This window comes from Eptesicus fuscus, chromosome 5 (assembly GCF_027574615.1).
Source record: "Eptesicus fuscus isolate TK198812 chromosome 5, DD_ASM_mEF_20220401, whole genome shotgun sequence".
Classification (NCBI taxonomy): Eukaryota; Metazoa; Chordata; class Mammalia; order Chiroptera; family Vespertilionidae; genus Eptesicus; species Eptesicus fuscus.
The window spans coordinates 37,582,678-37,610,612 of record NC_072477.1 but is presented as its reverse complement, the minus strand read 5'-3'; the positions used below and the strand labels follow the sequence as shown (position 1 = coordinate 37,610,612).

Sequence of the window (27,935 nt, the reverse complement as noted above, 5' to 3'; positions counted from 1 at the left end):
AGCATGAATCCACCCACCTCCAACAAATAAGAAATAGTCTTTGTTTCAGTAACAGTTCTTAGGGGTTTTATTTTGATAGATTGTGAGGTATTTTATTCTAGAGCATAAACCAGATGCTTCTCTCAGGTTAATAAGGAACAACTGATGGCTGCCAGATTAACTAGGAAAAAAAATATTTCTCTCTGCAATTCTGGACAGTAACACGATTTAGTGGCATTTCACCTGAGTGGACATGTAAGATGGATGGATTTGTCTTTTGCCTCTCAGGGAATAGTTCCAAATTTGGAGTTGGTGGCAGAAAAGATGGATGACCACAGAGATCTCCTGGTGAAATTGGTTAGATTTCCTCATTCCTCATTAATTCCTGGTTGACCATCATCCATCTCCATCTCTCTGACCCTAACCTGATGAACTATGATTTCTGAGGGTTTTCTGGGTCTAGAATAACCAAAATGTTCTGACTGACCTCTGAATAGATTGAAAGAGCTACTCGGGTGACATCCCAGACTTATGGAAGAAAGAAAGCGTCTCAACCGTAAATCTTTCCCTTACGTTGAGTAATAATGGATTTTGTTTCTTAGCAATAAGGAGACACAACTGGGCAGGGGTGTGAAGTCTAAAGCTCAAGGGGTGAGTTTAAGAGACAAATTGCTTCCACTGTTGTTCAGGTAAAAACTAGCAGAAGAGAGGCTTTGGTTCTTAGATTAAGTCTGATGATGGAACTTGAAACCTCCCATGACTAAGTAAGACTGACATTTGGGGCATAAGAAGAAGCAGAGGATTGTGGGAAATACAGAGGCATCATTCGGGCCACTGGGGTGAAGAGGTAACCCCCAGCATCAATGGAAGGAGGGACAGCGATGCTTTATGCGTTTCATTAAAACAATGCCCGTGTGCTTGCCGATCGCTGGCCTGATAGTCTCATCTACTTCCACGTAGGGTAGGCATATTGCCTTAACAGTTCTTGCCCATGCTTGAGATGCTGCCTGCTCTCAGACACACATGTGCCACATGTTGGAGGAATGGAGCATTCCAGTAAAGCCGAAAACTGGTACATCACAGGTGAGAGCGTGCCCAGGAGGTGTCCATTGGTTCAAAGAAAAGCTAAATGAGTGTGACATTTTGGATAGCCCTTTTCTGCACTTGACAATATTTTACTAAGTCAACCAAGAGATAGATCAAGATTTAAGCCAAATTCTCAGCGTTCATGCAAAGCCTAACCTCTTTTAAATAAATGGGATTAAAATAGGTGTAGAAGCACCAAGTTGCTTTCCAATTTCACGCTCTTGTATTTTGTAGTGCAGTTTTAGATCCGTTTGTGAAAACAGCCCTGAGAGACAGCTGGGAGAGGAACAGGTTTGCAAGTCCGAGACAAAGTCCTCGGCTCGGGGTTCAGCTGTTTCCAGCTCGCCAAGTGACCTCAGCCCAATTTCCTCACCTTAAAAATGGAAACGATAATGCTGACTGTCTTTTTTGTGGGGTGCAGTGGTGTCTGTGACCAGCGCCATTGGCATCTTTGGGCGGGGAGGCTGAGGGAATAACCGCTCCTCTCTCTCCCGGGGACATGTGTGTAGGGCTGGCGCTGGCTTTATTTTTCTCCCAAGTCTATATGTCCCTTGGTTGAAGCCAGCAACTGCACTGTCCGGCTCCCCCAGGTCATTGTGATTGAATAGCTGAGGAGGTGCAGGCCATTCCTCCACGTTCAGGAAGTTTCATAGATGGATGATGGTCAACCAGGAATTAATGAGGATTGAGGAAATCTAACCAATTTCACCGGGAAATCTCTGTGATCATCCATCTCTTCTGCCACCTGCTCCAAATTTGGACCTATGCCCTGAGAGGCAATTCTCCCGGACTCCCTCTCTTTATCATCTTCCAAACTGCCCCAGCGGCCAGTGCCGTGGGGGAAGTCTCCACGGCCCCCTCTCTTGCTGCCACCTGCTATTTGTTTCACCAGTAACGGACTCCAGGTGAATAGTAATTCTTCCTTCACAGCGTTGCTCACATCCATGACTTTATTTTCCAGATAATGTTTACTGAATCCTACCATGTGTCAGGCATTGCTCACACTTTGCTGAGTTATCCTCCTGCTAACTTGAAAGCACTGTGGATAAGAGAGGTTGAGAAGCTCCCAGACCGACAGCTGTTCCACCGAGGGCCCGCCTCCCCTCTCCCCTCCCACTCTGTGTCTTCATGCCTTCCTTGTGCAGTTGTCTCCCAACTGTTCTCCCCCCGACCCCGTCCCTCCTGCAGGCCACCACCAGATGTCCCTCTCCATACCGCCATCTGATATTCTTTTCTCTTCAAAAACATTTTTAATTGAGGACTAATTGATGTAACATTATATTCGTTTCCGGTGCACAATGTGATGATTCCATATTGAATATTGCTTTTTGTATCTGTCCTTCCTTGGAAAGCAAGGACTATATCCTGTCTGTATATTTTTAATTGCTTTTTTATTCTCACCCGAAGATATGTTTATTGATTTGAGAGAGAGAGAGAGAGAGAGAGAGAGACTGGTTATCACCTGTATGTGCCCTGATCTGGAATCGAACCCACAACCTTTTTGTGTAGGGGATGACACTCCAATCAGCTAAGCCACCCAGCCAGGGTTATCCTGTCTATATTTGAGGTTCATATAGCATCCACTGTAGAGTTTTGGGTCTAGTGGATATTCAGGATATATTTGCTGAAAGAAAGCAGAGAAAAGAAGATAGAAAGGAATCAGTAATATTAATAATCATTTAACCCCCTTGCTAGCTTGCTTCCTCTGACATCCCTGTGCGATAGGCACTATTCATTTTCAGCCCCATTTTACAGGTGAGGAAGCTGAGGCAAGAGCAGTTAAGTAACTTGCCCAAGGTCACAGAGCTGGCCGGCGCCAGGCAGGACCTGAAGCCAGGGCGTCTGGCTCCCGAGTCTGTTCTTCCTCTCGCCCTTGTTGTGCTGCAGGGTCAGGAAGGATTGACAGGGAAAAAACAGAAAGAGGATGAACCTCACATCAGTGCCCAAGATGAGGGAGCAGAGAAAATTCGCTTAGGCTGCCATGCTCCGTCTTCCTTTCGTTTAAACTGAGAAGGAAGAACCACTGGTCAGCCAGAGCCGTGGCCAGGCTGCTGAGTGTGGCCACTGCCTGGACTGCTGTTAGAAACGGGTCATGTGAACTTTCCTGCATACTGTGCCCACATTAATTCCGTTCATCACAGGAGCCTGCTGCGAAGTCCCCATGCACCCCACTCGAGTCGCTCAGGGAAGGGAGGGTTGCCACTTTCTCTCAGAAGCTCCCTCCCGAACATGTGCTGCCCACGTTCCGCTCCCTCACAGGAGGGAGTCATGGACGTGGCCTGCTCATGGCCAGAATGCAGTAGCAGATGTGTCAGGTGTGGCTGAAACAAGCTGATAAAGAATCTTTAATGGTATTTCTCTTCAGAAGCAAAACTCTTATTTAGCCCACTGTTCACGTGGTTGGTTTTTAACCGGGGCCCCCGGTAGCCACTGGCATTTCTGCTTATGTCAGCACCACGTTTCTCTCCCACACAGGGACGTCTATCCTAAGCGTACTGTGAGGCTGAGAGCGTGTAAGAGGAAGTGGTCTCTCCTTTAAGAGCAGGGGAAGACGGCTGTGCCAGCCTGAATTTCAGGGAACGCTTTGCACCAAGAATCCGCGAGTAAATAGAATCCGACTCCAGACTCGGTGAATCAGAGCTGAATCATATGTAAGCGTGTGCTGCATTCTGAGGGATTCCCTCTGCCCCCAGCCCCTGTGGGGTGAGAAGCACCGCTTTCCCTGTGCGAGGAAAAGCTGTTGAGGACATCCAGACCACTGGCATGTCTTTGTGGTGATGTCATGGATGCATTGAGTCTTTATTGTGGCTCAACTAGCACAACTTAGCAGACTAATGAAAAGTGATTTATTCTTTCTAATACACAGAACATTTCGTTCTGTCTCTGCCACTTTGAGTCCAAGCAGATCTGCCTGGCCCCAGCCCTGCCCTCCACCCCCACCCCCACCCCACATGCACCACCCTCATGTAGATCTCATGGTACATGTTTGTCCCACTGCCCTGCCTGTTCCTGGTAGTTAAGGACTATCTGAGCAAGTGAAAGTGGGTTACTCTTCATCTGGTTTCTTGGAAGAACTGTGCATGAGGGTAGCTTTTCACCTAAAAGACTAAACCACAGAGAGAGTGTCCAGGAAGCAGAGAATGAATGGCCCAGGTGACTTGCTTGTCTTGGCTCCACGGGACTGTAGGCACTGCTGTGAGGGGATGGAGCCCAGACAGACCCTGAGCAAAGCCCCGCTGGGATCTCATCTCCGTGCCATGTTTTACCAGCTCGTGACTTTGGCCAAATGGATTCGCCTTCTGAATCTCAGTTCCCATCTGTGAAATAGGATGATAAGGCCGTCGTAAGGGCTGCAAACACGGTATAAAGTGCCTAACACTGGTGTGCAGTGAGTGAGTGGTTTCTGTTGCTGCTGCTGTCGCTGTCACTGTCATCACCACTACCTTTCCAAGACGCTCCTGGATACGGGAAGAACCAAGGGGAACTTGCCTGCTGTCGGCCTCCCATGCCCATTGGACAGAGCTTTAATCCCTAAAACTCCCTGCCTCTCTTACTATAGCGGCTGAAATTGCTCCTAAAGCAAGAAAAGTCAACATACACATTGCAGCCACACGGGGATGAAAACAAAGGATGAAGGCCCCTCACTCCAGCAGCGGGTCTGCCAGTTGAGTGGGTTCCCTCTTCCTTTCTTGTTTGCTTCCTTCCGCCTATAAATATTTCCAGGCACCCACTGCGCAAACACAGGGTTGAGGGGTGAGCCACTGGGGCCAAAGTTGAATCAGACGTGGGTTCTGTCCTCAAGGACTTACCATCTACCAGGAAAGAGGAAATGTCTGCAAACATCTTGCAAGGTAGGTAGGAAATGGTAGGACCATAGAGATACCACTAAAGGGCTGTGCACTTTAGGAGGAATTTTAGCTGGAATGGAGCATGCAGGTCTTATGGAACAGGCAGCCTTGCATCATCAAGAACAAGATTCTGGGGTCGGAGCTCCAGGTGAACCGTGGCCTTGCTATCTACATGCCGGGGCTCCTTGAGCAGGCTAGGCCCCATCTCTGTGTCTCTGCTTCCTCGTCTTTAAAACGGGGATAACAGCTGGTGTGGCTCAGTGGTTGAATGTATACCTATGAACCAGGAGGTCACGCATGGCTCGATTCCTGGTCAGGGTGCATACCCGGTTGCGGGCCTGATCCACAGTAGGGGGCGTGCAGGAGGCAGCCGATCAATAATTCTCTCACATCATCGATGTTTCTATTTCTCTGTCCCTCTTTCTTCCTCTATGAAATCACTAAAAAGACATTTTTTGAAATAAGTACATAAAAATGGGGATAATAATGGGATGTTACCTCTCAGGGTTGCTGTCAAGATTAAGTGAGATATGTAACGCGCTTCGAGCAGCGCCTGGCACGCAGTGAGTGCTATGTTGGTGTGTGTTAAATGAATTTGCCAAAGTGCAGGCATGGATTTACCCATTGAGCAGGGTGGGTAGTGTTCCTCTCCATGGAGGGTAGAGATCGAGGGTCGATAAGCCTGCAGGGAGGCGCAGGGCCGGGACAGGTGAGAGGGAGGAAAGGCAGCGAGGGACAGGAGTGTGGTGTCAGGCCAGGAAGCTCAGACTTCCCTGAAAAGGCGAACGGAACTGAGTCTTCCAGAATTCCTCAGCCCGTGTGTGAAGCCGGAACCTGAACCTGTCTCAGACAGGTCTCTACATCTCAGTCCCAGTGAGCAGGGCTGTGAACCTGACGCCAGCAGGCACGGAATCGAAGCTTGGATTATCAGGGCTCAACACGTAGGCCTGTGGGGCGACGCCTCTGGGGAGACGTGCAGTGGGTCCCTCGCAGGAAGCTAAACTGGGGGAGCCGTGCTTGGGGGTGGGGGGGGAAGCGTCACACCGTTACCCCCACCCACCGCTTCCTTTGCAGGTTACAGATGTTTTTCCTTAGGGCATAGCCAGCTGTTGGGGGTGGGTTTATGTCTGTGGGCCTGGTGGTGCCTGCAGCCATCGTCACTGTGCTCGGGTGGCGGGAGGGGGATGAGAAAGCCCATCGCAGGAGGGCAGAGGTGCAGAGGGATGGGGACTCTGGCTCGCCGCCCTCTGCTGCACACGTCCAGCCGGACTCAGCGGGACCTCAGGACGGACTGCCCACAGCGCCGAGGGCCCAGAGAGGATGCCCTGTCATCTGGGATTTGTTTCTAAATGAAAACCTGGAGGGTTGGAATGTCTAAGGTTTGACATACTTGTAACTTTAGCTGTGTAAAGGCTACCTTCGATTTAAACAAGATCATCCAAGTTATCTCTGGGAGCATAATACTGTTTTTTAAGTGTTATGGGGATGTGGGGGCAGTTCCTAAGATCTCATGTTAGTCATTGCAAATTCTTTTTGGAACAAGGTAGTATAGAATACATCTGTATCTGAACCAAATCAAGACCAATTACCATAAAATGTCTGTAACGTGGAACAGAGAAAGGATTAAGTGCAGCTATGGAGTCCTTTGTTGCTCCGGAGCCCGCTCTGCATCTTCCCTTGGAGGGACTGGGAGGGAAATAGCGCCTTATTGGCAGCTGGAAGAGCCACCTTCTGGCCCGGCCGCATCTGCCAGCAGTAGATGGTGCCCGAAGGATCTCCAGACAGGTGCCTGGGCCCCTTTCTCAAAGGTCACCTTGCCTCCTCTGAAGGTAGACAGCACCTTTGTAAAGAATGGGAAGTTTTCACCCTAGCCAGTTTGGCTCAATAGGTAGAGCATTGGCCTGCGGACCAAAGGGTCCGGGGTTAGTTCTGGTCAAGGGCATGTATCTTGGTTGTAGGCTCCTCCCTGGCCCGGGCTCCGGTTGGGGTGTGTGCAGGAGGCAACCAATCGATGTGTTTCTCTCACATGGATGTTTCTCTCGGTCCTTCCCTCTCTCCTCCACTCTCCCTAAAAATCAATGGAAAAATATCCCCAGGTGAGGATTAACAACAACAACAACAATGGGAAGTTTTTGCTGATTTCAGCTTGAAAGGCACTTCCCCCCACTCCTCCAGGGGCTCTGCACCAGGGCATCCAATGGCGGACTTGGAACCCATCCTGACCCATCACATCCTTACCGAGGAGGGAAGCTGTCCCCATCCAGTCACACCAGCTTCAATGGGAGCAGCACATGTTTGTCCGGAGGCAGAATTTGGCTCCTTCAAACGTAGGCCTAAAGGGCCTGTTTAATATATTATGTAAGAAAGAGTGAGGTCATATAAACAGTCATGCCTCCTACCTTGAACCCGAAGTCGTCCTTATTTGGTGCTTCCAAAGTTAGAAAACAATACAGGCAACAGATGCTCTCTCGGGACCCGTGAAGCAATAATGGCTCCCTTGTTCCCACCGTGGGTTCTGTGACGGTGGCGTCAGCAGAGCAGGCTGCTGCTGCGTGTAGCGCTTGAAGTGGGGACTGGTGTCTTTCACCCTCTCAGCCTGCTTAGAAGGATCAGTTTGGAAGCCCACTGATCGCATCCCCCACCTGCTATCAGGATGCCCGGGCATCCTTGCGGGGAAGTCTACACCGGGCCCTGGGGTGGGAGTAGAAAGAGAGGAGGGGGGAGTGGGGGGAGGGGAGAGGGAGGGGTTCGAGGGGGTGGGCAGCCCCAGCACTCTGCAGGGCCCTTTGGCAGTGACGTCTCAGAAGAAATAGCATAACGCTCCTCTCGGATCATCATTTTGGCTGAGCAAAAGGTAGATCACATTTCACCCTTAAATAACTGTCTTCTGTGTGTGTAAACAGTCACAGCCATTAGTCTAAAACTCAGACCTCAGCCTTGGATGGGTTTCTCTCCCAGACCTTAGCGCTGGGGGCCTCTGCGCTCCGCTTTCGGAAGCCTCTGGTGCCTCCATCCGAGCCTGCAGCCTGCTCTCCGGGTCTTAAAAAGCCATGCGTGGGGCACATGCAGTGAAGGGAGACGGGGAGTGAAGAAAACCCATTTACGTCTCCTCTTGGGACCTGAATCCATTTTAGTCTCCCACTGGCATCAAACAAGAAGTGCCAGCTCAGCCAGTGTTGCCCAGGAGATTACAGCTCGATTCCTGGTCAAGGGCACATGCCCCAGATGTGGGCTCGATCCCCATTGTGGGGTGTGCAGGAGGCAGCCTATCAGTGATTCTCTCTCATCATTGATGTTTCTGTCTCTATCTCTCTCCCTTCTTCTCTGACATCAATAAAAATATATTTTTTAAAAAAAGCAATGCCAAAATATTAAAGCATGGCATGCTCACGCTTCTCGATGGGAAGAAGAGGTTCTGTGAAGGAGGCCCGGGTCCCTGCAGAGTGGGCGAGAAGTCTGCCCAAAGGCTCGTCTCCCTTAAGAAGTAAACATACTCCGTGGCAGCAAAGATGTTGCCAAGTGTATTTACTCCAGTTTTAGGGACAGAAGGGCAGGCGTGTTGCTGCTCCTTTACATTGCTTTTTGGATATAAATTTCTGCATGAGCTTCTCTAAAGCGAGAAGAAAACAGCAGCTTGACTTCTCCGGCATGCCCGTGAATTGGAGAAGCAACAGAGAATGCAGTGGGTAATTGATGCTGTTCTCCAAAGACCCATCCTAACTCTGAATGGACCCGGGCTTGTGTTCAGCCATACAGGTGTTTAGCCTCTGCCTGCAGGAGGACACAGATGGGGGCTGCCTTGCTGCAGATGTCTCTAAATGTCAAACACATGAAAGGAAAATCCATTGACACCCTTGTCACTGTGACAATGTCGCCATGCCCCCAATGACACTCACATCAGTGAGACGGGGAGAGATTTTGAAAGACAGCAGAGACTCCCCTACCATGGAGAGCAGCTTGTTTTATAGCGGGGGAAGCCACAGAATCTTTCCGAAATGTTGGCTTGAGGGCTAAAACTCTGAACTTACTCTTTAGCCACGGTTAGGTCTGATTAAGCAACGGCGTAAGGACACGAGAATCTTATGTTTCAGCAAGCAGTGAAGTTTGTTGCGAAGTGTAAGTTTTAGGAGCCCTGTGATTTTAATCAAAGCGATTGCTTCTGGTAGCAATCCAATGGACTTGTCGTATCAAATTAAGTTTTATCAGATTTTGTCTGATAGGGATATTCACCAGCCTGGTTCCCAACATAATGTGTGCTCCCTGCCTTTATGCAAGTGAGACTGGAGCCACCCTGTAATATGAATGAGGTCACCTTAATTGGCCTATTTAATGCTCTGCCACTATGGGGACGTCAGAGCCCCAGCGAGCAAGTGAGTAGCCTGTTAGGAGGGAGATCTCACGGCAGAAATTCCTCACTTGCAAGGTTTAAAAAAACTCAGTTCTTCAGTCGATGTTTTGCACAAGCACAAACCTTACCCTAAATATAGAGAGCTAAAAAAGAACCCTTCCATGGTACGGCTCCCTTAAATGAGCTCATTCAATCTATTCATCCGTGTGAGCTGACTCGTGCCTCGATATTGGAGGCCAAATCCAAAAAAAGAAAAAGCAAGTCTGTGGCTCAATCCTAGGAAAGATGTGGAACAACTGAGTAGAATCCTGGGCTGGGGAGCCACTGACTACGCCGCAGGCCCAGAAAACAGAGATGCTGGCGCCTCCTAGTCGTTCTCGTTAATTAGCATCCTATCTTGGCTTTACAAGTGTCTTTGGCACATTCAGATTTCTCCCTTCATTGCGATTCTTACCAGCTTCCAATCTTACGGTCTAGGTTTCAAACTTCCGATGAGGTCAGATGCTCCAGAAAGATGTCACTGTTGATGTTTTTTAGTACTTTTCAATATTTCCACCTTGCCAGCGTTCCCCAAAGCATGCTCCAATACAAAATCTTTACCTGATGGCCAGAAGGACAATGTTCTAGGCCAGTGGTCGGCAAACTCAGCAGTCAACAGAGCCAAATGTCAACAGTACAACGATTGAAATTTCTTTTGAGAGCCGAAAACCGACTTCTGCGCATGGGCCACGAAGTTTCCATCACACCGTACGTGCGCTCCCTCACCTGGTATTTTGTGGAAGAGCCACACTCAAGGGGCCAAAGGGCCCAGGTGGCTCGCGAGCCGCAGTTTGCCGACCACTGTTCTAGGCCTTCATCTCTTAACACAGGAAGAAATTCTCGAGAAAGAAGAAGGCTGAGGAGGTTTGGACTCCACTTTCCATAACGCGAATGGCAAGGGGCCATGACAGGTGCCATGACAGCCCAGTGTCTCTGCCCAGTGCCTTCAGCCCTGCGGAAGGCAGAGGCCCATCGGTGCAGTCGAGTTTGTTGTGCTGCTGAGACTCCGCTGGTGCTCTGCCTGGATGCCGGCGCATTTGTGCACCTCATTTTGTTAGCTACTGGTGGCTTCCCCTTTCTCCGAGAAAGCCAGCTGGGGGAGGACACCTGAAGAAAAGTCAGGACAAGAAAAGGTGTTTGGAAGTGGTCCAGAGGCTAAAGGGACTATGGAATTACCCCTGAAAAACCAGCATTGACCCCAGCCGTTTTACAACACGGCGTGGTGTTTGGGTAACATTTGGTCACGGTGCTAGAATCCTTCTAACTGGACGGATTTATGCTTTTTGCTGTCTTTGGAGAAATGAATTTTATGAATGTTTCTATTTAAAGAGAACAAAACAATAACAGGAGAAACCCCAGTCCCGATTACCCTGCCTCCTCCACACACATAGTATTCTAATGTGGTTTATTCCTGAAACTGACTCATTCAGCTTTTCTCCTGGAAGTTGTCAGTATGGGTGCCTAGTTAATGGAGAAAACCAGCTCGGTGCCCAGGCACAATGCCATGACTCATTCCTGGCATTTCAGGGGCTTTGTAATGGAAATCATCGTTCCAAGCGACAGTTCTTACCAAGTGGATCTGTGAATGTTAATGAAACCAAGTGCAGTCTCCACAGCTCCCGCAGAACTCTCGCCATAGATCCTGTGTCTGCTTATGAAGTCATAACCCACGCATGCTTGAATACCACAGTGCTGTTCTAATTAGTCTTTTAAAGCACAGTGAAATATTTGGCTTTGGTGAAAAGAGGAAATTCTCACATATGTTGGAACTGTTTGATTAAAAGGCATTTTTGACTACTGAATTTGTCTCCTGGGTTTATGCTAGTATCTACTGGCTTTTTAAATAGTTTCTGATGAGCTGCAGCCAATTCTCATTCATTCATTCATTCATTCATTCATTCTCTCTATATCCCTACCTACTTACCTACCTACCTACCTACCTACCTACCTACCTACCTGTCTGTAATTCTGTGCATGTGCATACAGTGTGTGTGTATATACTGGATAATCCCAACCTTTTATTTTACCTTCTGCTTGATCCAACTTTGTCCCCAAACTTCTTTCAAGTGTCATTCCCCTTTCTTTGTACTATGTAAGATTTAAAAGTAATAAAACAACCAAGAAATAGATAGAAGGAAGAAGTGGGGGAAACAAAGAAGACATATTTCAGACGCTTATTTTTCATTGACTTGGGTCTGAATTTCGTGACTGACAGACTGGTAGGATTTTGTGCAAACTCAGATGAGCCAGTTTCCCATCGTTCTTGGAGATTGGGATGGAAGGTCAAATATTTGAAGTTGGTTTTTGGTGATTCTTATTCTATAGAACATTGAACCAGGGATATTTTGGAACTGCTCATTGGAAAGTAGACAATTTAGAAGATTATTTTTAGCAAAAGAAGAGAATGAGCAATATATCCTATCACTCAGCCACTTTATTCTGATCCAGTCTTCTCTAACAATAGCTCCCTGCTATGCGCTCTTGAAATACAAGTGCTAATATCATGAGAAATGAATTACATGGAAAACAGTCTAATTTGTTCTAAAAGTGCTAAAAATACCAATCTGCAACCAAGAATGTTTAAACTTTCTTCCCTTTCCAGATGATGCAAGATTCTAGGCAAAAAGACTGGGTTTCAGAAGACACCCTGAGGCCTGGGCATGAGTAGGGTTTGAGCGATAGGAGTAAAGATCTTTAGACAAGGGCTTTCAAAGTGCGTCTGTAGGTGCACAAACCATTGTTTTCCATATCCTTCTTTGGAGATGAAAAGGCATTGTCTTTATTTTTTCCTCACGAAGAGACTGCGGCACAGGAGATGACATTCCCAGACTTGGAACCTAGTGTTCCTGAGGTCCCATCTGCCGTGGGGAGACAACTCTGACCTACACCGTTGTTGCGTTGCTGTTTTCCGCATGGTAACTGTTCCCCGTGCTTGTCCTTCCCGGTCACCTCTCAGAATACGTGGAGGGAAATACTTCTATCTGAGAGCCTTCAAGATTTGACTGGAGGATCTTGTCTGGGGCCTGGGACAGAGAGGACAGGAGGAGATGGTGATCTGGAGGATATGGAGGCAAAGTGATGGTGGGACAGGTGTGTGTGTGTGTGTGTGTGTGTGTGTGTGTGTGTGTCTCCAAAGATGGAGCCTGTGTTCCCAGTCCCACGGAGGCCACACTCCTTTATCTTCCGCCATCACTCCTTCCCCTGTTGTGTCTGCTAGGAAATCTCACAAGCATGTCTGAGGTCACCGTGTATTTCTTTATACAGAAATCCTTTTTTAGGCTTCATGTAGTTGTAGAATAAGAACTATGCTGGTGAAACTAAAGTATTGGTCTTAATACAACTGCCAGATTTTCTGTTTGAAAAAAATTTACTTTGCCCTGGCAGGCATTGCTCAGTGGTTAGAGTGTCAGTCCATGTCCTGAAGGGTCTCGGGGTGTGATTCCCAGTCAAGGGCATGTGCCTGGGTTGCAGGTTCTATCTCTGGCCCCTGTCAGGACATGTGTGGGAGGCAACCAATCAATGTGTGTCTTTCACATCGATGTTTCTCTCTCTCTTCTCTCTCTCTCTCTCTCTCTCTCTCTCTCCCCCTCCTCCTCCCTTCCACTCTCTCTAAACATCAACGGAAAAAATATCCTCGGGTGAGGATTAACAGCAAAACTTTTCTTTATAAAGTACTTCTCCGGAAATAAAAATAAGGCAATGCATGGTGAATTGGGTGTTAAATAATTGCCACTCATTTTTTGAATGCGTCCTTTTGAGGGCTGTAATTTTCAGGTCTCTGAGAGGCTAGGATTGCGAATGTCTCTGGACTGTGAACAGAGATAATGTTTAGGATTGTAACGTGAGTATTGAGGCTCTTTTTGTGTATGATTACTTTTTGATATGGTTATTTGAAAGGAAGGTTAACTAAACTTAAGTTACCTAAACTTAGCCACGTTTATTAAATCTTCATCTCTGGAAAACTGAAAGATGACTTAGTTGAAACAAGATCCAGACACCTCTGTTTCAGCACATTCTCCAGTTTATAATGTTAAGGTTTAAAGAAAACTTAATCCAAGAAACCAGCATCCCTGAGACCTAATAAAGCAGTTTATATTCTTACTTTAAAAAAAAACTTTTTAGAAGCTTGTTGCCATGAAGACTAAAACAAACCTCATGCTTTTAATCTTGTCCGTTGACATTGCCAGTAAGAGTGTTGTTGTTGTTAGATAATCATAATGGTATGTTCTGGAGGCCCTTCTCCCCTCACCGGACACACCCAGTTCCCTCACGCCCGGCCAGCGGAGCCAGAGAAAGAAGAAAGCAGCGTCTTATTTGCTTTCAGAGTCTGATTCTCTATTGCTTTAGAGACATGCTGGGATTTGCTCCTCAACTACTATTCAGTTTCTAATGTCCATCCAGGTTTAGATTCATTCGTAGGAAGAACCATGTAAACAAGTGAACCGGTCAGGCCGTGTTGTGCGGAACTTTCCTGCAGGAGCCTGAGCTCAGCCTGAGCGTGAGGAGGACCGAGGACCCCAGGCCGGGCTGGGAGCGGGAGTCAGGGCTGCCCCAGGGCCTCGCACGCCCCTCGCCTACACCAGCCTCCGTTTCTCACCACCTGCCCAGTCAATGCTTGTTTTCGGAATTAGATGTGGTAATGTTTAGAAAGATTCTTGAAAACTTTTTTTTAATTGATTTCAGAGTGAAAGGGAGAGGGAGAAAGAGACAGAAAGGTCAATGATGAGAGAATCATTGATCGGTTGCCTCCTACACGCCCCACACTGAGGATGGAGCCCACAACCTGAGCAAGTGTCCTGACCGGGAATCAAACAGTGACCTCCTGGTTCAACCACTGAGCCACGCCGGTTGGACTGCAAACTTTTTATAAAAGTACTTCACAGATGTAAAATACGAATGTGTTAGAAACTAAACCAGAGCTACGTAGGTAAATTTATTTATGTGTGTGTCTGTCACTATGTATGGGGGACACCGGTAATTCTGGGAAAGCTTTTAGTCACTTCTGGATGGAGCCCCAAGTGAAAAATATGCAGGAGTCCAGTTCAGCAGTTTCACGAAGTTTAAACAAAGTGAGAATTGGAAATCTCCCAAGACAAGCAGGGAAGGTAACTGGGTCAGACCCCTGCTCCGGATGGTGGTGAGATTAGTGACTGATGCTACGTCCTGGGTCAAGAAGAAACGCAGAGCTAGTGGCGACAGCTGTCCTGACATTCATGCACTGTGTGGTTACAGGCTGGCCTCCCAGGGACGGTAGGGATGAATAGATGAACGTACCTGAGGCGGGTCCATTGAAGGACTGTGTGGGTGAGGAGTCCCTGGATGAAGAAGGACCCTGTCCTGATCCCACAACATGGCCTTTAATGTCCGGGGTCGTGGGGAGTCTGCCGCATGCATGACAGACTCTCGAGGTATGAGTTTGTAGGAGAAATGTCCGTAAGTTGTACTTATTCTCAGGACTCAGAAAGCAGCAGAAGTAACGGGGGCTTGCTCAGTGCCATGTATCCTCGGTTTCATTCCATTTGCTCTCCGCTGTGGCCTCTCCACCTCCCAGGCCTGGACAGGTGGAGTCACAGGAAAGTACAATAAGGTGGTTTCCCGGGGGTAATGCCCATGGTGGCCAAGTGACAAAGACACACCGTATCTAGGTCCCTACCTCTCACCCGTGCCCCTCCCAGCACACATCCCACTGAAGACTCATCGTGTGCATCTTTCTGACATTTCCCAATTCCTGATATTAATGCTCACTGACCATTGGTTATGTTTGAAGCCAGGGGTGGGGAACCTTTTTCCTGCCAAGGGCCATTTGGATATGTATAACATCATTTGCAGGCCATAAAGTATTATCACCTTAAAAATTAGCCTCCTATACTTGGTCAAACATTTAATTAACTCCCCCCTAAAGCCTTGGCAGGGCCAGAGCACATGATTTCAATGGCCTTCGGGCCGGACGTTCCCCACCCGTTTTAAGCAATTAATCTTGTTCCAAAAAGTATTTAAAATAGAGTTTCTCAGCACATAATCGGCTTCCCAAGGTGTTCTGCTCTGGGTTTATACTCTGTGGCTGAACTCTTCAAATGATAAATAGAAAAGATAATGCGACGGGGAATAAACACGTGCCAATTAAAGCACAAAAGGAAACATGCTAAGACCAAACTTCCACTCTACTAACCATATAGGCCAGCCCTGTTTTTCAGGCATTCAGTGGCTTCTGTGTAAGCAATGCTGCCTTGTAGCTAGGCCTGCTAGGAAGGAAGGAAATGAATGAAGAAGGAAAAATACTGTGTTCAAGGTTGCTGGCTACCTGGATGAGCAACCCTGTGCTCTCGGCAGCCAGCATATCGTTTTTCTCCGTTGTTGGCCGCTGCTCAGGGTTGTTAAAGGTGGGCCCTCCCCAGAAACGCTGAGGACCCGGTGAGCACCTGCCCGGTTCCCCAGGGACGGAAGTGTGTGCCAATGCACAGGCCTTTACAGCTTGGGCTTTAGCACCGTGCGAGAGGGCTGTCATCTCTCAGAGTCACAGAGTCAGCTTCCTCTGGGACACCCCTGGGAAGGATGGACTAGATCCATCTGATTCCATCTGATTCCAGGCCCCAGTGGCTGTGAGGAGGGACAGAGTGGTGCCAGGGCTCAGGAAAGTCAGGGAAACTCCCATTTCTGTCTGGGAAGACCCACATGGGTGGTGGTGACGCCAGAGCCCAGCACAGTCACTTGGTTCTAAGTGAACTTCACCTGAGTCCTCGTTCCTAGAAAGGCCGAGAAGTGCTGGGGGGAGGCTGAGCTGGAGATGGGGAATCCAGAAGGGCCCTGTCTCGACCAGAGTCATAAACTGCTAGGATTCTCCCACAGACAGTCACTTCTCAGCTTGATTTATTCCTGCATCAGAGCCCACGACGCACACCCTTCCCCTCCTCCCAGCACCGCTCCGAAAACACTCCCCTGCCTGCATATTTTTAATCAGAAACTTTAGATGACTTCCTGCAGATTGCCTGTTTCACGGAGGAGGAGGAGGAGGAGGAGGAGATGGCACCCAGTCTTTTTGAAAGGACTGTTTAAGTGATCATTTGAGCCGAAAAGAAATCACCTTTTTATTCTTCAAAACAAAAGGCTTTTTCAAGCCAGTTGATTGGAGTCTAAATTGTTCCACAGGGAGAATGGGGGTGGGGGGACATGTCTCCAGGTGTATCCAGGTGGGCACAGTCTCTTAGTGAGTGGCGGGTGGATGAGATCTTCTGTATGGACTCCCTGGGGCTCACAGAGAAGGGATTTTTCAAATCCTGTCACTTCAAAGTCCAGGTAAAATATTGGCATAAACAATGGAGTTTTCCAAACTCAACCCACCATTGGCTCAGATATTAATAGAAAATCGGGAGTCAAGTAAAGTGAGCAGGTAGAGATTTTAAAGTCATTCTTGGTTTTCATGTATATGTGGTTATTGTAATTAGACAGAGAAGCACCCCCACCCCCAAAACCCATCCTAGGCAGTAAGTGCTCACCCGTTAGAGGCAAATTGTTTTTAAGGGTACCACCCTAAGGGTCACTGATTTTGCAAATTAACTGACATTCCTAGAAAAGCTCCATGGTGTGCCAGTAAATATTTACTTCGTTCCTGACACTTCAAAGGATACCCCGAAAAGTGCTGGTCCGCTTCCAGAGGGTGAGCAGTTGACTCTCCGGAAATGGATTACACACTTGTGGAATCAGACCAACACCCAGACTGCTCCGTTTCAACATACTTTAAAATGCAGGAGGGAACTTTCCTGCCTCAAACTTACAAACCTCTTCCAGATGGACCAAGACTGGTGAGGGAGTGGGTGGAGCCCAGCAAGGCTGGTTCAGCACCGTGATGGTGGACACGGGCTGGGGGTGGGTGGCTGTGAAGGGGCACCCCCCCCCCGTACCTGTAGAGAGACGCCTTCCATGCCTGCTCTGTTTGCATTTGCCGAACACCCACAGGAAACCAGGGAAATCTGTGGAAAGGCCAATGTGCTCAGCTGAGATGCTACTCCCTTACGTCCTCCCTCCCACCCGCCCCAGTTGCCTCTGCTGGTTTCACTTCTCTGCTGCAGCTGCCTACAGCTGTCTGGGAAATGGATCTGGGCCCAGGGAAGCAGCAGTGGGGGGTGGGAGTAGAATATGGCATGTTTTTTGAATCTGGACCTTTTTGCCCTAGCAGCCAAAACAGGCTCAGTAGGCCCGCTCTGTGCAGCCTTGGACGGGGGCTCAGCTGGGGGCCTCGGAGGGAGGCACTCGGGAGGAGGTGGCTGAGCACAGCCTGCCGTTCAGGTCTGGGCACCAGGTTTTCAAAGAGGCATTGAGTGGAGCCGGAGGAGGGTGGCGAGGAAGCTGTGGGGGTCTAGAAATCATCCTATCTAAATATTAGTAGAAGGAACTGGAGATTTTCAGCCTTAAAACATTAGGGGGATGGCTATCTTATGCAAGGGAGGGGTAGATGTTTGGGTCATTTTTAACTGTAGTAAAATGTACACGAAATTTGCCATTTTAATCATTTTCAAGTGTACAGTTCTTTCACATTAATTATATTCACAATGTTGTGCTACCACCGCTGGTATCCATTACCAGAACTTTTCATCACCCCAAACAGAAACTCTTTACACATTAAACAACTTCCCCCATCCGTCCCCCCTCCCCCAGCCCCTGGTAACATCTGATCTATTTTCTGTCTCTGAATTTGCCTCTTCTAGGTTCCTTATATACGTGGGATCATACAATATTTGCCCTTCTGTGTCTGGCTTCCTCCACTCAGCATTATGTTTTCAAGGCTCATCCATGCTGTGGCATGTCTCAGAATTTCAGTCCTTTTAAAGGCTGAATGATATCCCATTGTATGTTTTTAGCACATGTTGTTTATCCATTCATCTGTTGATGGACATTTGGGTTGCTTTTGGTTATTGTGGATGATGTTGCCATGCACATGAGTGTGCAAGTATTTGTCGGTTTATTCTTTGTGGTTTCGGAAGAGCTGACCTTAGTTGAATGGGAAGACGTTTCAGAGAGGCCAATTGTGGCTTCAGAAATCGTAAAATTCTCTTTGACGGTGGAAGTGGGCTCCCTGTGGCCAGGGAGTAGCTCAGCCCAGTGACCATCAAGGAGGAATCGTGTGGTGGGACCCCCACAACTATGAGGAAGGGCCAGAAAATCTCTGAGGGCCTTCCATAAGCAGAGTTCAGTGAGCCCCAGGCGGGTGGACTGTGCCTCCTACAGGAACCATCTGGAGAAGGAGAAAGGGGTGTCCAATCAACTTTCCCCTGAGAAGAAAAAGGGAAAGTGGTAGATTGATTATTTTCGAGTCAGGAGAGGTGACTTGTTAAACTCTCTCTGGCCTGGACTTGAGATCAGAGGTTGATGATGTTGTTAAACTCATACAAAGGCTCTGTCCAGTCTTGGGGGGAATCTTCCCAGAGTTCCTTAGAAAACGTTCTTGCATGCTGGCATCCTGGGATGGAGGTGAGGTCCAGGGTCCTCAGCACGATCCCCTCTTGTCTGCCCAGAAAGGAGGGCTGCCCCCTGGAGACTGTCTGAGCCCCCATCTCAGGGTAGGTTATGCTGAGTCCAGGTGGGGAGTGAGGGAAGGAGGAGAAGGCTGGATTGGGGTGTGTGCAGGAATGAACACCAGCTGAGGGGGGGATGCCCTGGGATCCAACACAATTAGCTTCCTTCTGTTACAGTTGGGGGTTTTCTTATCATTAGCTGGGGAGGCCTCGCCAGAGAATTCCAGTATTCCAGAGTGAGTTTAATTGTGGGTGATTTCATTCTGCCCTTTTTATGTCGAAGCCAGGGGCTTGCGTCATGTAACAGCAAATTCAGGGAGATTTTTATTTGCATGTGAATCATAGCTTTTCCAGCTGAATGTCACTTACTTGGAATTTTCGCCTGATTTTGTTTTTGTTTTTGTCTCTTGGTGTTTTTCCATCGGGCTCTTTGGCTAACCAGAAAAAAAAAAAAATAGAGGAAGGGCTCAATCTGACTGGAGCAGGGTTTGAGTTGGCAACTCAAAAAGGAGAGTATTATGAATGTGAAAAAAAAAAAAAGGAAAAGAAAACGGATGCTTTATTTTGCTTTGAGGGAGGGACTGAGGCCAAGTCAAATTGAGAGCTCTAATTTGGGAATGGTGTTATTACAGGTCATTGGGAGTTGGTTACGCTCTAAATTGGGAGGCCAGTCACATGAGGAAGCAGCAAAGGCGGATCACATGGGGGACGGTCTGGGCACTTTTACAATGAAGTTTTATCTTATTTACTACACGGTAGAAATGTACGTCTGTCGTGTTGAGAAACCGAGTCACCTTATTGGCTGGTGAGCGCTCCCTGCCTTCGCCCATCGATGGTTTTATAAATCAGCCAATTCTTGGGATATGTGTGCTTTCCGGGGCTTTATTTAGGTCCTGGAATCTGTTCAGTGATTAGTGGAGAAGCCATGTGCTAATGGTTATATATCTGTTCTTCACCTTCACCTTCAAATCTTATTCTGAGGAGCTGCTTTCCCTTTTTTTTTTTTTAAAGGCTCTACCCATTTTAGATGGCAAGGTCAAGACATTCGGATTACTTTTCAAAATAGAGATATATTACATAGTTAAGTACATATTAAAAAGTGATGATAACTTATTCGGTAATCTTTCATTTTCTCAGCCCTGTTACAGTCAGCTTGCAAAATGAAATTTTTTTTTTTTTTTTTTAAATGGGTCCTGCCCCACCATGGGCATTAGAAATAATGTCTTCTTCTTATCCCCAAACTGCAGGCTGGACATTCTTGGTGTCTTGGGGAGGACCAGGAAGGGTTGTGTGTGGTAAGCTGCTGATTTTTCTTGGAGAATCAAAGTCGGCTTTGTTGATGTCTAAAGCCCTGATTCGTTAGCTGTGTTTGAAATAAAAGCAAAACAGTCCAAGAAGACTATCTAGAATTCAGTGTTCAGTACAAACAAGTTGTGCTCATGGCCTAAATGGGGCACGTTACTAAGCCTGTGACACAGAGATCCTGCTGGTGCCCGAAGCATGTGGATGGGCGATGCTTGTGATCGAGGTTAGGAATAGAAGGCGTGTGGAAACTTTCTATAAAAGGCAGCCGGGTCCCCTGGACTGGGGTGGACAAGTGGTCAGGATGCCCTGGCACTGTTCACGGCCCTTCCAACGTATTGCTGTATGACCTCAGGTGAGTGTCTCTGGGCCTCCGTTTCCCGAAAGCATCCTGTTGCTTTGGGGAGGGGAGGATAAGGGCTTCCAGAGATGGATGAGATGTGAGATGTTATCAGGTACATGGATGGAGGGTGGTATCACAGGAACTCAAATCAGGGCCACGTGTCTCCACACAGGGCTGGGCTGCTAGCCTCTCTCTCCTCAGGCATCGTCCCCTGTGGGTGATGCCTCTGACATCACAATGCCCAGCTGGACACTCAATAATGACCAGCCGTGCCCAGTGGACACCAGAGCAGGGAAGAAAAGGAGGACAAAGTGGAGAGGGAGGAGATGGCGCAATCCCCTATGTGATAATTCCATCAACTCACAACTTTTTCACCTAACATCTGGTTCAACTGTAATGTGTTCAGCTCCATACAACCTGCACAGCCTCTGTGACCTCCCCCCAAAACGCAGCGAAATATTATGGTCCTCTAATCGAGAGAATTTTGCGCCTGTTGCTGCATGTCTCGTGGTTCATCGTCGGACCCGTGAGTTGATACTTCACCCAACGGCTCTCCGGAGCAACCGTTCAGAGGTAATGCTCTGGCTCGGTGGTCCAGCTCTTCCTGAAGCAGCACAGCACCCAGAGGCCATGGCGGGGTGGTGTGTGAGCGTGTGATTCTGTGGTCAAGATGCTTTAAGACAGAAAGTCTCCCCTTCATTTTATTCCCCAGCTACCTCAGGCTTGGTCAGACTTGACTGCAGGCCAAATCGTGGCTCCCCTGTCTAGCCTTAGTAGATGTTATCACTCCTTTGACATTGCTGTCATTGGGAAGCTTGAAAGATCAGCCCTGTCCTAGAAATATTATGATATTTTGCTTGCTTATTCTTTGTTTTTAATCCAACAGCTTCCTCTTAAAAATAAGTTCTTGCCACTCTTTGAATTGATTTCTCTTTACCATTCTCTTGGTAGAAAATTATTTTTCCCACCTGCATTTCACATCAGCCTCAACCTGCTGATCTTCCCAAAGCTGGAAATTGGAGGCTATGGTTTTCTCTTTGTTCCTTGGATCAGTGGTTCTCACATTTAAGTCTGGATCCGAATCACCTGAAGGGTTTTGTTGTGTTTTGCTTTTTAAAATATATTTTATTGATTTTTTACAGAGAGAAAGGGAGAGAGATAGTTAGAAACATCGATGAGAGAGAAACATCGATTAGCTGCCTCCTGCACATTCCCCACTGGGGATGTGCCCACAACAAAGGTACATGCCCTTGCCCGGAATCAAACCTGGGACCCTTGAGTCCGCAGGCCAATGCTCTATCCACTGAGCCAAACTGGTCAGGGCGCACCTGAGGGCTTTTGAACACAGTTTCTGATTCAGAAAATCTAGGGTGGGGTCCCAGAATTTGCTTTTCTAACAGGTTCCAAGATGTGTACCTCCTGTACACTTTGAGAACCAATGCTTTAGGCCTTTCTGGCTCTCCTGTTCTTCCCTTCCTCTCCTTAGCGTATCATCCTGATCCCTTAGGTTCGTGGTTGGCAAACTGCGGCTTGCGAGCCACATGCAGCTCTTTGGCCCCTTGAATGTGGTGCTTCCACAAAATACCACGGCCTGGGCGAGTCTATTTTGAAGAAGTGGAGTTAGAAGAAATTTAAGTTTAAAAAATTTGGCTCTCAAAAGAAATTTCAATCGTTGTACTGTTGATATTTGGCTCTGTTGACTAATGAGTTTGCTGACCACTGCCTTAGGTGATAGTAACTGTCAGGACCAATTATATAGTATTCACCAGGGGCCAGGCAATGGCCTCCATGCTTTATACAGATCAAATAATCCAAATAGCACAACAGTCCTATGATGTATCCCACTTTCCAGAGAGGAAACCGAAGGTTTGGAGTGGTTAAGTGAATTGCCCAAGGACACAATGCTAACTACTAAATGGCAGATTGGGTTCAAACCCAGACGATACAGCTAGAATCTGTGCTCTCAATCTCTAGAGGCTGTATTATCTTTCTTTTCCTTCCCCTCAAGCCACTTAAAGCACTTGATACCCCTACAGTTCTTGGAAGTGAGTACCTCAGAAAGGAGCCCCAAGACAATCGAGGTACTTGTCACCTGCATTTTGGGGTCCAAATCTCCAGGTGTGAGTGCAGATGATGGGGGCTTTTAGAGGGCCACGGCCTTGGGAGGGCCGAGGGAAGGGCTGATGCGAAGACACTGGGGAGCACCCACCTGTGAAGAGAGGCCGGTGCTCACTTTCTGTCCGTGTCCCTCCCCATTCTGCCTTGGACCAGAGCCACGGCTCTGCTGCTGACACTAGCACCCTCACCAGAGGCAGAGGAAGCTGTGTCATCAGCCATGATGGAAAAGTGCGTGTAACCTTTGTCCAGTCTGGTCCCGTAAGCCTGCATGATCGGGCAAGTGAGTAGTGGACACGAGTGCAGACACTGTCCCTGCCCTTAAAGTGGGGTCTGATTGGGGAGACAGTGTTGCACTAGGCACGTATGTCATCGAGCTAGACTGTGGTGGAGAGAAGGCAGTGAGAGCCAGACTAGATCAATAGGATCTACGGAGGGAAGTAGATTCTTAGACCATGTCATGGGTGATGGTGTGGGGCAGGAGGGAGAGGGTTCGGATGTCTAGGGGTGTAGCTACAGCAGAGAATGTTTAATGATAAGTAATGATCTCTTTTAAGATTTAAACAGCTAAAGGTTAAGATTCCATTTGTATGGTGATCATCAGTGAAGCTCTTCATGATTTTCTAGTACCTCATGTGTTGGCTGCTGGCTGGAGGTCTGCTGTAGGCTCTGGGGTTACTTTAGAGAATACATTTACTCCTTACAGAGCTGCCTGTTAGTTCTATAAATAGAGACCTTCTTAAATTATTTCTCTAACCCTCTGGTTTGATTCGCTCCAAATTCTTTGTATTGCAGACATTTCTATGGGGTACAAAACTGTTCCCATGGCTATTTCTGACCCTGCGCACCCCATCCAAAAGGCATATTGTAGCCATAGACATTGATAAGGCCTCAATGATAAGTATATAATGGATGAATAAATATATCCACCTCCAAAGGTGGTGGTGTAAAGCCAGGTTAAAGCAAAACAGGTCACTGCCATCACTCCCAGCTCTGGACCAGTGTGGCCTGAGTTTTCTTGCTATTTTTGTGTCTTCCTTTGGTATAGAATTCTAGCTAGTATGTTTGAGAGTCAGAAAGGATGAGTGAGAGGCATCATAGCTCTGAGCTCTGGTCTCCCCCTGCAACATTTCCACAAAGTCTGCTAAAGCTACGGGTCCTCATCTGGTTAGTCCTGATTCTGATCCAGCCACTGACCTCAGGGTCTATTGAATTTCACCGTGGGATGCCTAGAAGGAGGGAAATGAGCTCGGCCATTCTCATTCCAGATTATAGAACTTTATTCTTTACCATCGTCCTTTCTAACTTTTCTCCTTCTTACCCCACTTCCCCAGAGGACTTCAGATACTAAAAAAGTAGCTCCTCATGGAGGGACTCGCAGAGTATTATGCTAAACGAAATAAGCCAGTCAGAGAAAGATAACTATCACATGATCTCTTTCATATGTGGAATCTAATTAACAAAATAAACGGATGAACAAAATAGATCCAGAGACATAGAAGCATAGAACAGACTGCAGGATCTCAGAGGGAAGTGGGGGAGGGTGGGTGGGTGGGAAGTGATCAACCAAAGAACTTATTATGCATAACCCATGGACACAGACAATAGGGTGGTGAAGGCCTGGGGTAGGGAGTTGGGGGAGCAGGCTAGAAGGGGTCAATGAGGGGAAAAAGGGGACATATGTAATACTTTCAATAATAAAAGAAAGTAGCTCCCCTTCTCAAAAAATCAGAGCAATCATATTCTGATTGCGTCTACAGACCTACTAACCTGAAAACGAGTTGGGTGCACAAGTAACAGGTGATAGATAATAAGCTGCTTTTCTGCTTACCTTTGCATAAGTTCCTGGAATTGGCTGATGGCTCAAGAGAACCAGAGGGGAGGTGTGCCTCTAACTCCCTCTGCAGGGCTGTCCTAATGAGGTCGAGAGAGAAGGACTGGCTATATCCTGGGGCAGATCACCCAACTCTGTCCTCGTGCGGTTGCCTAGGCCCTTTTTTCAAATACAGTAACAGTTAATTTGTGACCATGGATTCGAATATCCTGCCTCCATAACACTTTTCGTTCTCTCCTCTGTAGAATAATTTGTATATATATTTCAGACTTCATACTTAAATGAGTGATATATTAATTTTACTATGAACTATTCTAACATGTATATTTTATACGTGTGTGTGTATGTATATATATACATATACATATGCCATTCCTTGGTGACAATACTTAACATAGTTACACATTACGGGGCCCTTATTCACACTTATACTGTAGATTCTTATCCCTCAAGGTGGGAACTCTTTTCTATAAGTTGTTGAGCAACATCCTCGTTATTTTAGAAAGTGTGGGACCTGGTGACTTAATAGTCCTGACTCATTTAAAGACATAGAATGGCTCCCTGTCGTCAGAGGTGAAACTTGCTCATGCTGACCCTCTCCCGACTTTGTGAGGTTTATAAAACTGTTGTGTGAAGTGGCTGTGTTCACTTTGGCCTGTTAGATTGAGCACGAACTACTCTTTTGTGATTTGACCTGTTTATATTCCTCCCAAGACACTCCTTTGTTGACTCTGTCTGGACACTGCCAAGGATTTTGGTCTTGGAGTTCTTTAACAAATATTATTGCAATTAGGCTGCATGGACCACGGTGTGCCCCTTTCAAGCCTCTCATTTCCAGTGCTTCTCATGGAACAAGGCCCAAATCTAAGTACACAGCAGGTCCTCGAATAACATCATTTTGCTCAACATTCTTTTGTTATAATGTTAATGAGGGAAAAAATCAATTCCTGGCCGGGGCCACCATCTGTGTGGAATTTGCACATTCTCCCCATGTCTTGTGTGGATTTACTCTGGGTACCCCCACATCCCAGAGATGTACAGGTGAGGTGAACTGGTGTGAGAGTTGTCCCAACATGAGTGAGGTGGGTGGGTATGAGCGGGAGTGACCCTACAGTGGAAGGACATCCTGTCCAGTGTCAGTACCTGCCTCACACCCTGAGCTCCTGGGATAGGCTCCAGTCACCCATGAGCCTGAACTGGAACAAGCAGATTGGGGGGAAAAAATGATTTTGCTTATTTTTATTAATGTTTCTTAAGTGTATGGATAGCTCACATTTATTTCAGTATTTAATATGACAAGCATTTGGGGTCTTAATTTAGAAGTTAGTGATATATTTGTGAACAGAAATTTGCCATCGGAACTTAACTCTTGTTTATATCAATTAGTTTATGGTACAGTTGGTTTCATTATACGTCATTTTGATTAAAGTTGCAGTTTCCAAGAACCTATCAACGATGTTAAACGAGGACTTACTGTAGTAGTACAAAGCATGCTTTTCTCCTTTGAGAGGGCGGCAAGAGTATTGCGAATTCATCACTTTGAAATGCTGTTGTGGAGAGTCGTTTTGTGGTCTGCGGGGTTTTGTTGGCGATGGTCTGGGCGTGAGAGCGGCACTGAAGATTAGGGAGTGGGAAAGCGTCCTGCTTTTACAACATTTATAGCCTCTCCTCCGAGGGGTTTTGGTATAAAAAACTAGCCGAATGTGGTTTGCAAGGATTTATCTTGCATTTGTCAAGCGTAGGGTAACCTGCTCTTCATCTCTAATTTATCTGACCCTTAGGAGACCCGTTCCTATGAGGTTTTATCCTATATAATAAAAGGCTAATATGCAAATTGTCCAAATGGCGGAATGACCAGTTGCTATGATGCACACTGACCACCAGGGGGCAGACGCTCAATGCAGGAGCTGCCTCCTGGTGGCCAGTGCACTCCCATAAGGGGAGCACTGCTCAGCCAGAAGCCAGGCTCACGGCTGGCAAGCGCAGTGGTAGTGGCGGGAGCCTCTCCTGCCTCTGCGGCAGCACTAAGGATATCTGACTGCTGGCTTAGGCCAGCTCCCCAGGAGCGGGCCTAAGCAAGCAGTTGGACATCCCCCAAGAGCTCCTGGACTGCAAGAGGGTGCAGGCTGGACTGAGGGACCCCCTCCCCTCAAGTGCACGAATCTCATGCACCAGGCTTCTAGTTAGAGCGTATTCACTTATGGCTAAAACATTAGGACACTCAACTGTCTTAACACAATCTATTGGCATTGGTTTTCTTTCTTCAACAGATGTTTGCAAAAGAGTGTTTTAAATACATTTAATTCTGCTGTCTCAGCCTCTCAAATCTTTGTCATGTAGATTACTTTAATTGGTGTCAGTTACAATCAGGAAAAGTACCCATTATGCTTTTGTTTTCTAGGCCACGGGGAAATTTTCCATCCTAAACAGAATATTGAGAAGGGGGGTGTAGTAAAGATTTTGAAAATTGAGATAATCATTTTATTTTCTCCTTTGTATGTTCTTTGTTTTTATCTGACTTCTAAAAGTAATCAGAGTTCTCCAGAGTTAAATGAGAAAGGTGACTGAACAGTTTTGAGTGACAGTTGGTACCCTTTATTTACAGGTCACCCAGTCCATTGGTCTTCATTTATAGGAAATTTCTAGGAAGTGCCTAAGATTTGGAGTAAGAAATCCTAAAGTCTAATAAACCGCTATTATACAAAATGCCTGGCATGATTTTATAGGGCCACTAAAAATGAGATTAATAAGGAAATGTTAATACATGGAAAAATAGAGACAATTCTACTACCTTCAGAGAGCTTATGGTCTAGTAGAGAAAAACAGAAAACAAATGATCCACAGCAGGTCACATGATCAGTACTATAGAGAAAAATAAAGCAGGGCTGGGGGGAGGAGGGAGCGTAGGGTGAGAGGGTGATGTGTGGACAGAGGAGGTCTCACCAAGAAGACAGACTGAGGAGAACTAAAAGAGCAGTCCAGCCAGAGGAAACAGCAAAGGCAAAGATTGGGAGGTAGGCATGTGCCTAGAATATTAAATGAACCTCAGGGAAGCCAGGATGAAATGAATGAGGAACATAGCCGGGATGGGGTTTAGATCATAGAGGGGCTGATAGGCCATTGTATGGCTCTGACTCTGTATAGGATGGGAAACCACTGGAATGTTTGATCAGAGAAATGGCATGGCTTATATTCTAGTATAAAAAGATCATCTGGTTGTTACATTGATAATAGACTGTTGGAGTAGGTGGAAGGCAGAAGCTTGGTGAGAGGTAGACAGATTCTGGATCTGTTTTGGAGATCGGGCAGACAGGATTTACCGACAGATTAAATATGGGGTGTAACAGAAACGATGGACGATGGTCAAGGATACTCCCAAGATTTCAACCTGAGCTACTAAAGAGATGGAAAAATCATGTGCTGAGCTAGGGAAGAAGAACAAAGGGGCATATCTAGTGAATAAGAGCACGAGTTCAGTTTTGGACATGTTAATTTTGAGATCATCTGAGTCAAGATGTGGAGGATGCAGTCA

General features: G+C 47.1%; 1 protein-coding gene across 3 annotated transcripts in view; it reads left to right on the top strand.

Annotated features, from left to right (window-relative positions):
* Window positions 1-27,935, top strand: part of SAMD4A (sterile alpha motif domain containing 4A) — a 215,732-nt gene that overhangs the window by 96,178 nt on the left and 91,619 nt on the right. The window contains exon 1 of one of the 3 annotated variants that reach the window (XM_028141723.2): window positions 20,773-21,027. The exons of the other annotated variants lie outside the window; for them this stretch is intronic. The gene's annotated coding sequence lies outside the window, so the exon portion shown is untranslated. Of the gene's footprint in view, window positions 1-20,772; window positions 21,028-27,935 lie in introns of those variants that run through there. 3 annotated transcript variants of the gene reach the window in all.